The sequence below is a fragment of the Rattus rattus genome, chromosome 15 (assembly GCF_011064425.1).
Source record: "Rattus rattus isolate New Zealand chromosome 15, Rrattus_CSIRO_v1, whole genome shotgun sequence".
Classification (NCBI taxonomy): Eukaryota; Metazoa; Chordata; class Mammalia; order Rodentia; family Muridae; genus Rattus; species Rattus rattus.
The window spans coordinates 2957063-2967533 of NC_046168.1; the positions used below are offsets into that span (position 1 = coordinate 2957063).

Consider the following 10471-nt stretch of genomic DNA (forward strand, 5'->3'; position numbering starts at 1 on the left):
CTTCCTAATGCTGTGACCTTTTAATACAGTTCTTCATCTCGTGGTGACTCTTAACCATAAAACTACTTTCATTATTACTTCATAACTGTAATTTTGCTACTGTTCTGAATTGTAATGTAAATAATTTTGGAGATAGAGGTTTGCCAAAGGGTCATGACCCACAGGTCGATTACCAACTGCTGTTCTAGCTGAAGTGAAGCTGAGAGTGAAGACTCTGCGGGAACATAAGCCAGAATGAAAGGTAGAAAGAAAGATGTAATTAAGAAACATTTAATTCTGTTCTTAAAAGAAAGGAAGGCCATGAGCATCCCAGAGCGGGAAAGGGAAAAGGTGTCATGTGACTACAGGAGAAAGAGACAGAAGCAGCATTGTAACCATGTCGACCTCACAGCTTTGTTAAGGCACTAACCTCTGTTTACCAATCATTTCCCCCCAGATCCAATGTGATGCTCTCTGACAATAAGAGAGTCTAAAAGAAAACCAGACACTATTATATCAAAGGAAAGGAATAGTCAAATATGACTGGATAAGGGAAAAACCGATCTCACTAGTGCTGACATGAGAATTGATCTCAGCTTAAAGGTGTTGTGTTTCTAACCCACTCCCTCCCCTGACTTTCATGCCATAGTATTAAATCTCACATTTAACACTTGCAGGGTTACAGGATGGGAAGAAAGGAAAGAACAGTTGCTGTTTAGAAAGCAGCTATTTTGTCTTCAAACCTGAAGGGCAGACTCTGCCTATAATCTGCAGTGAAATTTAATACAATGGTTTCTGATTCTCTTGGAATTACAGATTCAGTCTCCAGGGGAGATGACAAACAGAACCAGTAGATCTATAAATAAGTGGCATACTGAGAGAACTGTGACTGAAGAAGCCAGAGATCGTTTTCTCGAAGGGCATGTTTGCAGAATTAGGAGTAAAGTGAGGTGAACAGACCTCCTCTATTCCAACCTGCCTCATGACAGACATCACTAATTGATCATAGTGACCTTTCCTACTTATCTTATATGAAGTCTCAGAACTCTTTGGAACCAGCAGTTCAATAGCTGCTCTCAATCTTTCAGAGTTCATATCTGATTTGAAATGCATTCGCCATCCCTGGTCTGCACAATAATAGCCATGGCTGGAGAATGATGAGACGTCTTGCTTTGTAGTACAGAGAGTAGGGCTGTTAGGATTCATAGGAGCTTCATATAAGAAGAGAGACATACATGAGTTGTGGATGTTTCAGAATGATTTAAAAAGCAAAACTAGCCAAGAAAGAATAAGCAAGGAAAACTCATACTCTCTTTCAAGACTTCCCAGGAACATGCCTCTTCAAGACTCTACCCCCGCAGGTGGGGTTGGGGATTTAGCTCAGTGGTAGGGTGCTTGCCTAGGAAGCGCAAGGCCCTGGGTTCGGCCCCCAGCTCCGAAAAAAAAAAAAAAGACTCTACCCCCAGCACAGTATCTACTGTACATCCAGTGACCCCCAATCTCAGCTTTTGTGGATCATATCAGTCAGTCACATTCCTGTACTATTTTATCATTGTCACAATGCGTAATTTGAGTTGGTTTGTTCTGTCCCCTAAGACAGTTTCATGTGCCTCTGTTGGTTTCTACTAATGTGTACCCCACCAGCCTGGCTTTCAAGTGTGTGTGCATTGCAGCAGAGTAGAGCTGAGTCCTAACCCCACCTCTCCTTAGCATCTAGAAATTTTTGGGTGAGGTAACTGGAATCTCAGGTTTTTTCTCTATAAATGGAGAAAAATACACAGTTTGTTCTAAGAATTGAGAAAATCACTTAGTTATCCAGCTGAGATCCTGGCATCCATTATTGACAGGGACATACAAGTAGTCCTACTTTATGTATGTTGGGTACATCTGCTTCAAACCAAACCACTGTCTATGCCATGGCATATCAGGGTAGAGTAAAAACAATGTTGTCCTAACAATCAGACTGACAAGGGATGGAATCAGGCTTTGTCAAAGCCCGGGCCAGCTATTCCACTAGACTCTCACTTCCTTCATAGACGAGGGAATCAGTCTAAGTGGCCCTTGTGGTGGGGTGATATAAACTATTGCTGGTGGTTGTTGCTTAAGAGGGGGCTATTCTTTTTACAGATGGTATTTTATCACTCTTTTCCAGTTTTCTGAAAATGCAGATACTAATTGGCATTTGAAATGTGAAAACACCAAACATTCCTCTATTTTAGATCCACTTTGCTTCACTATAAAACGCAATTGTGTGTAGTCCTTCTCACTTGAGCAAGAACAAGACGGCACTGAGAAGAGACTGAGGAGACTTTCAGAAAATATCAACCCAGATCCCTTCCAAGTAGCCTTTAATAAGGAATTTCTCTTAATTGGAGTATAAATTGGATGCTATTCTAAAGATTCTTTTATCTGATAGATCGGGAGGAGACAGTTTCTCTCTTCTAGAGGAAAGAAGATGGCCGTTTTCAACTACAAAGCCATTCTAACTCCTACTCTTTACAACTGTATGACTGAGCTGGTGGACGAGTTCAGAACCCTGGACAGCGTCCGGCATCCTCCTCTAATGAAAGTTCTCATTGTAGCCTTTAACTCAGTGCCGCCCCCCTCCCCGCCCCGCAGTGGCTGCAAGAAAGCCTGTGGGAGGAGAACGAAAAAGCCTTGTCTCTATTATTCACCACATCTCCAGCAATAACTCTGTGCTACTGGAAATGGCCCTGAGATGCATAATTCACTTCACAGCAGCCACCAAGGAGCTGTCAGACAGCGGTTCTTGCAACCATGGGTCAGATTTAAAGCTGTGACCTCAAAGAAACGCAACATGCCTCACATCCCGTTACACAGAGCTCAGCGTGCCAGCCTCAGAGTCCAATCGGTTTTGCTCTGGCTGCCCGGTCAAAGCTGTTTGCATTGAGAGAAGAAAAGTTAGCCTCTCTTACGTTCCTGAGGTCTCAGACACAGCATCCCCCACCACACACACATGCGCGCGCGCGCACGCACACACACACACACACACACACACACACACACACACACACACACACACACACACACACTCATTGTTTTAAAGAGATGGAATCCCACATTTATCCCAGGACCCTAAAGCAAGAGCCAACCCATGGTAACTGCTTACTGAAAAGCCTGGGTGGGCAGGCGGGTTTCAAACAGAGTGTCAATATTAACTAATAATCACACTGGCTCTGTGGAACATGATGTTGAGAATGGGAATGGGAAGAGGAGCCACCAGTCAGCCAGCAACACCTGTCTTAGATGCAATCACAAAAAAGTGCGTCGATGTTTCCAAAAGACTCAGCGAACCTTCTACTGCTCACATGTGTTTTTGCTACAAGCTTCAAGTCCATCTTCTTATCACGGCATCTGGAGCAAAATATGCCTTATCGTTCTCCATAATTAGTAATCTAATATTCATGACCCATCATATCAGCTCTCAGTGGTTCCTTAGTGTGTTGTATAAATCCCAAGACATTTGTGTTCCAGCCCATCTCTGGAGTCTTTTCTCATCATTTCCCACTACAGCCTGACTTGTCCTAAATCCCTCACCCTGTTCTCACATGGCATTGTTCCTCCCTGGCATGCCTTTTCTCACCTTACTTCCCTTGTAAAATTTCATGCATCCTTCGATGTCAATTCAAGTTCCTACTCTGTCCATCTTAGGTCCCTAAGATCTCTTACTCACACAAGTATTATATGTTTTGTACCTCAATTTAATTAATTAGTGAAGACCTTTTGTTAGAAATCATAAAAACAAAATTAACTAAGAAAAAACTAAAAACAATTGAACTCCTTATTATTGCATATTTGTGAAAGGTTGGGACATAGAGACACCAAGCAGTAAACCAGAATGCTCTAATGATGTCTTCCTAGCTGTCCCCTTCATTTCTATAATTCATCAAGTCTTTTCCAAACAGGCAAGTCCCCCTTGGTAGTCACCTAGATGCAGGTTTACATAGAGTGTTCTTTCCCTTTAGTTGCAACAGGAGGCACAGAATTGCATCATAATGGCTGGACCAATCATGTGCATGCAATGTTCTGATAAGTCAGGTTCCTGTAAGTCAGATCCCTGAAGGAATTCAACTGTGTGCTGCTGGGACAGAGTAGATTCTATAAAGGAGAGTTGGACTTGTCCTTGGAAGGAAAAATAGGGAATCAATTCTAAGCATGAAGAATATCAAATGCATATATACACAAAGTGAAGCCTTCCAGTTTACATTTTTATTTGACTCTGAACCCGTACTACTGCTCGGTGGTGCCCAGGGCAGAATTCTAAAGGACAAGGGAAGAGACAGTACTCTTTCTCAGCTCTGTGGAAGTGTGAAGGCCTTCATCAGCCCCAGGGAACATGTTTATTAATTTTGTGTGTTTATGGAATATTTCCTCATTCTATGAAGCCATTTATGAGTCTTCTATAGCTTGCAGAGACAAGCATTTCTCCGGTCCCTGCTTGACAGGCAGAGAAGGGAACTTATGTGGAGTGTTCTATGTGTATTGTTTACTTTCTGATGAAATGTATCTTAGTTCAGAGGTTTATTAATAGCACCGATTCAAAACCAATGCACTCATTACATAATTGCTTATACGTGACCAACTGAAAATAGTAAAGCTACCACAGAGATAAAACATGAGGGCAGTAAAAGGAAAAGGAAAGGTAGGCTCCACTAATAGATAAAAGAAGAAAAAGGGATGAAAATTGTATGCATGTGTGCACCTGTGCGTGAGAGTACATGCTCATGTATGTGTGCATGTGTGCATGTTATTTGGACTTGAAATTATACTTAAATGTTTAAGCCTTATATGAAAAGTAAAGCCCTAGAAACTCACAGCTAATCCTTGAGATGTCTAAGAAGCTTGTAGAAATGTTGACTTTTTACTTAACATCTTCAGTGAGATTTTCCCTCTGCATCTTTAGAAATGTCTCTTTCTGTGCTTGGTATAGTAGAAAACACACAGATATTGTAGTTTCAAAGACTCAGTAAATAGGACTTTGAAAGTTGTGGACTTGGAACCTTCTGAAGGAGAATATGGGGTAACAAGAGAGAGTAACAAAACACACAGAAACACAGTGTCCCAAAAACAGAAGTGGGGGCAGTTTTGGTGACCAGCAACAGAGGCCTGATGGGAGAGAGCCATGTGAGAAGGGAAAAGAACAAAGTATGATGACTTATGTATAGGAAAGGCAATTTGTAAAGAAAATAAAATGTTTTTACCATGTTTAAATGGCAAAATATATAAGTAAAATTAAGTGTCTACTGTCTTCCCACCCCTAAAAGGCCTGCACTCCAATCTTAGCCTAAAATGCTTGGGCTCTATGACAAAGCAATTCATCCAGAAGCACTTGTGTTTCCATGACAATAGATCCAATGGCATCACTTCCAAGTGGAAATGAGCAACCCAAAAACATATACCTAATAGAAAAGAACATGTTGGCTAGGAAGCAGGCACCCAGAGGAAAGATGGTTTACATCTCAAATGGTCAGGTGTTGGACAGCCGGAGTCAGTCCCCCTGGAGATTGCCTTTCATAACAGATTTCTTCTGGGGAATAGCAGAATTTGTGGGTTTTTTTTTTTTCAAAACTCTACTTCAGCAAGATGTGAAGAAAAGAAGAAGCTACAGGGGCTCCTCTGATTCCAGATACGATGATGGAAGAGGGCTACCAGGAAACCCTCCATGAAGAATGGGTCAGATCAGTCACCTTCGTGGCCTCAGCCCTCCTCCAATGGCTGGTGGATGAGGAAGGTAAACGTCTGCTCTGAGAAGCAGACAACTAGACATACACGCGTAGAAGGGAACCATGAAGAGGTGAGGAGCGGCTCATGAGGAGAAGATGGTGTATGTCCAAACAAGGACTGCTCTGTGTCCTCACAGAAGAATGAGGTCATGCTGGGAACTCCCTCTGCAGGATCTGGCTTGACTGATGTGCAGTTCTATAAATGTACATGTGTGTCTCCTTATCTGTTTTGTATAGTTTACTAAAGTTAATATAGATTTAAGAAGTAAATATTTTTAGGTTGCAAAACTTGATTCTTCATCTTTATATGATTATACCCAAAATCTTTGATCTGGAAGAAATAAAGGCCATGTAGTTAGTCCTGGAAGAAAAAAGAAAAGAACATATTATACTACTTCATTTAAGATGCACAATTAGAGCTGGAGAGAGGCTCAGTGGTTAAGAGCACTGACTGCTCTTCCAGAGGTCCTGAGTTCAATTCTGAGCAACCATGTGGTTCACAACCATCTGTAATGGAATCCAATCCTCTCTTCTAGTATGTCTGAAGACAATAAAAGTGTACTCATATACATAAAATAAATAGATCAATGTTTAAAAAAAATAAAGATGCACCTTTGGTAGCTATAATATCCCAGGAAGCCTCTGGGTGTTCCATCCCCCACAATAAGTCTTTAATGCTGGCACTATTACTCATGTTACACATGAGAGGACAATTAGGCCCAGGGCTCATCAATATGCTAAGAACTGCACCTCAGTACGTGATAGGACCACTTTAGACAAACTCACCTAACACCTAATACCAAGGGAAGGTCATGCTTTTGACCACATCTTTTTGCTACATAATTCTGTTTTGCCAGAAAATGGGTTGGTAGTGAAGCAAGCCTTATTTTAAAGTCCACTTCTACTAGTTGCCAACTAGTAACTTAGATGTGTTACTGCATCTGATTCTAGGTCTGCGTCTGCTTCATGGAGGTAGTTACATCAGATCAGCCCCCGGTACCACATGTCACACTCAAATGTCACCTTTCTTCCTGTAGGCATCCATCCTGGAAAGAAGGAGTGGGGGAGGGATTGAATGGAGGATTACTTTCTTTCAGTCTTAGTATTCTAAGGAAATAAATAATTTGGGACTTTAATTACATAAATTCATCTTGGATGTAACAACTTCTAAACTATTGCCATTTGTCCAAACATCCTATTAGGATTTAAGGAAAAAACTGAGCTGTTGATCTGCACATTCAAGAAACAACAAGGTGCTTGACTCATTATTCCCTGACAGAACGAGTGAGTAAGAGTTGCCAAGACGAATCTTACACAGTGTCAATCATGTGGAAGTCCTTCTCAAAGACAGGAAGACTACAGCCAAGGGAAAGTTCTAGCTCTGGGATTACCCAGGTGGTGGTTCTGACAACCTAAGAATCAAATTGAATCATCAGAAAAATCAATCTAATCTAATTAAAATGTATTATCAAGACAACAATGGAGGAAGATGGAGAAAGGAGAGAGGGAAAGAAAAGGAAAGAGAGAGGGAGAGAGAGAGAGAGAGAGAGAGAGAGAGAGAGAGAGAGAGAGAGAGAGAGAGAAGCATACCAGGCAGTCCCAGGCATACATTCGGATAAAACTAAAAATTAAGATAAATCTAGGTATAAAAAAATAGCAGTCAATTTATTTCCAAACACTTAGCTGGTGAACGTCCTATAGACATGGGGCCATGTGTAATTGGAGTCCATTGTCACTGACTCCAATATAAGAAAGGACTAAAACCATCTCCATAGCAACAGCAGACTTAAAGAATTCATTTTAGGTACTAGACTAAGCACACAAGCTATATTACATGATATAAACCTAACAACTAAGTTTCAATGCAGCAAATATAACTATCATCCACATTATAGATACGAAAAGTGATTCAAAGGCAACAATCAGCTTTCCCAAGCCTGAGCACCTGACTTATTTAGTTTCAAAACTTTTGCCTATGAATGGAAGATACCTAAGTTCAAACTAAGGCTTTGACCATGCCATGTAACAAGAAGTCAGAGACAGTGAGACCTGAAAGTGATTGGTTTAGTTGACTGATGGCTTAATGGTGCTGTTAAAATCAGGTCCAAAATTCCTTCCAATCTCCCAACTGCACTACCCACAGACGCTGCTAGCTCCTGGCTTCATATCCAGCTTTACTTCCTACAAAGTTCTTTTATGAGACAGAAACTCTCTTCAGGAGTACAGTCCCATACTCCTTAGCACCCTTCATCATCAACATGTATTCCTAAATCAACTACTTTGGAAACCATGGAATTACCCTTAGACTATTCCAGCCTCATGATGCATGGTAACACTTCAAATTAGTAAACTAAAGTTATTTGACATGAACCAATCTTTAAGGGAGGAAAAGAGGCAGATCAAGTGTTGGCAGCAAGTATACAGCAGTGATTGTAAGAGCCAGTATATCAGTAAATGGCAACCACAGTTGTGCCCAAAAGAAGCATTGTTCACTAGTTTACTTAACTGTATAGTAGATTTATCCCACAGGTCAGATAACGAGGTCTCTTTATCTCAGGGATACCAACCCAGAATTCTAACACTGCTATTAATTCATCCTCTTGAGAACCGATCATTGTACTTGGATAAAGATTCCACTGCAGTTGCCACAAATCTAAACAACTTTCACCTTTTAGTGTTGTGCTCTGTTTCCCACTGGTGCTCAGATGATCAGTATAGAGTTTGAGTTTATTCATGCTGTTTACCCACTTAAAATCCTTCTGTACCAACCATTGTTATAGGGATGAAGGCTAAAACCCTGAACATAGTCTGAGGATACAGTGTCTCTCCTGCCTTTCCCTCCAGCATAATACCTTGCCTCTGCACTAACAACACCACTTTTTCTACTCCCTTCTTCTCCTAAGACCGCTTTCTCTCTCCCCTCCCTCTCCCCCTCTCTCTCCCCCTTCCCCTCCTTTTCCCTCTTCCTCTCCATTTTCCTCTCTGCACATAGAGAGAGGGATGGAGGAAAGGAGCGAAGGGAGGAGGAGGTAGAAAAAGAGGAAGAAAGGGAGAAAGAAAAATAGAGAGGGAAGGAGAAGGAAAGATTCTAAGAAGTGGGAATATTTTCTAAGATCTTTTTGTGATCCATGCATGTCAGCAGCTGGAGTAAGACAACAGCTGTACTTTTCTCAATTCCTTAAAGTGCACTGCAAAGAACAAATAAGAAAGTGAGGGAATAAAATGGAGTAGTGTATGACTGAGAGCCTAAAGCTGGCAATCAGTAGTAGTGGAAACTTTATACATAAAACACAAAACAGCCGAGTAGCTTACATAACCTTCCTGAGAGTTGGTTGCTTCTGCAGTAAGGGTAACAACTCTACTCTCAGAACATTTTTATGGTATTCAGTAAGATAATGTATGCAAAACATTTAGCCCAGAAATGGAAGCTATTATTAACAAACCCAATTCCCGTAACTACGGAAATGTTCTTCGCAGAAAAGTTGTCTTCATACAGAGCCAAACTTTTAAATAAAGCCATAGAATGATTTGAGGTAGACAAGGTTAGAAACTATTGCTATCCAGATTTCAGGCAGTAGATGTGGTGTTGATATGAAAAATTCACAAGGAGTGTTTGGCTTTTTGAGCCTCATTAAACAACATTGAACTCAGGGCCACCATGAAACTTTGAGATCAAATACATCTCTGAAATCTATATCAATTTTGAGGGCATCCAAAGCCCACTACTGGATTGGATTTCCCTCTTGCAAATCTTTATTCTGTTCATTAATTCACTCCTTTCTGCTTTTTTATTATTTGATGCTATGGTAGAGAATGCTGAAGGTTTGCAGATCATAGCTGTCTTCTCTGTCAGCCTGGTTGTATGTGACAAAAAAGAATCAAGGAGAATATGTCCCAAGCATTGTGCAGAGTCCATGGCAGACAAACCATTCACCAGTAATTTTCGGGCGCAGCAGACATCAATAATCAAGCAGAGTGTGACTCCCACCGAAACCCTCACAGGTTCTCATTCTTTCTCAGAACAAAGCTTTGATGTGTTGTCTATTCTCCATGCTGGACCTGAAAGAGAGAGAAAGAGAGCAGCAGCTGAGCTGCATAGCAAGGAACACAAGTGCTCAATGCAATCCTCATCATCATTGTCTTCAGCAGCCGAGAAAGTGAAGAGGGATCAGGGACTCTCACACTTCACCATGTCTGGAGAGATGCAACCTGAGATTTTTTTTTTACTTTAGTTGTTAACATCACCTTTGCTCCTCCTGGAGAACTGGCATTTCCTATTACCAGTGCTGGCAGCAACAGGATGAATCTCAAAAGGCCAAATCTAAAAGCAGCTTTGGCCCAAGAAATCTTTTCAAGCAAATGTTCAGAATTCCCAACAGGGGGAAAGGTCTCAAGTAACAAGAGCGTGTTTCCTCGTCCATATTTCTTTTTCATATCCTCTCTCTCTCTCTCTCTCTCTCTCTCTCTCTCTCTCTCTCTCTCTCTCTCTCTCTCTCTCTCACATACACACACACACACACACACACACACACACACGCTCTCTTCTTCCTCCTTCTTCAGGTAACAGACTATATGAAGTGGAAAAGAGACTATATGGTGGAAGAAAGGTACCAGCCTTGATTTCAATTACTGACCCTGTAAAAAAAAATTAAAAACTAGATACTCCATTAAATTTTACCTCATTCCAAATCATCAAGGCCCCAAGCAATACACACATACCAATAAACAAACAAACCAACAAGACTGGC

General features: G+C 41.2%; 1 pseudogene; it reads left to right on the forward strand.

Annotated features, from left to right (window-relative positions):
• The first annotated feature begins 5447 nt into the window (after positions 1-5447).
• On the forward strand, positions 5448-6011 carry LOC116884553 (annotated as a pseudogene).
• Positions 6012-10471: the final 4460 nt, after the last annotated feature.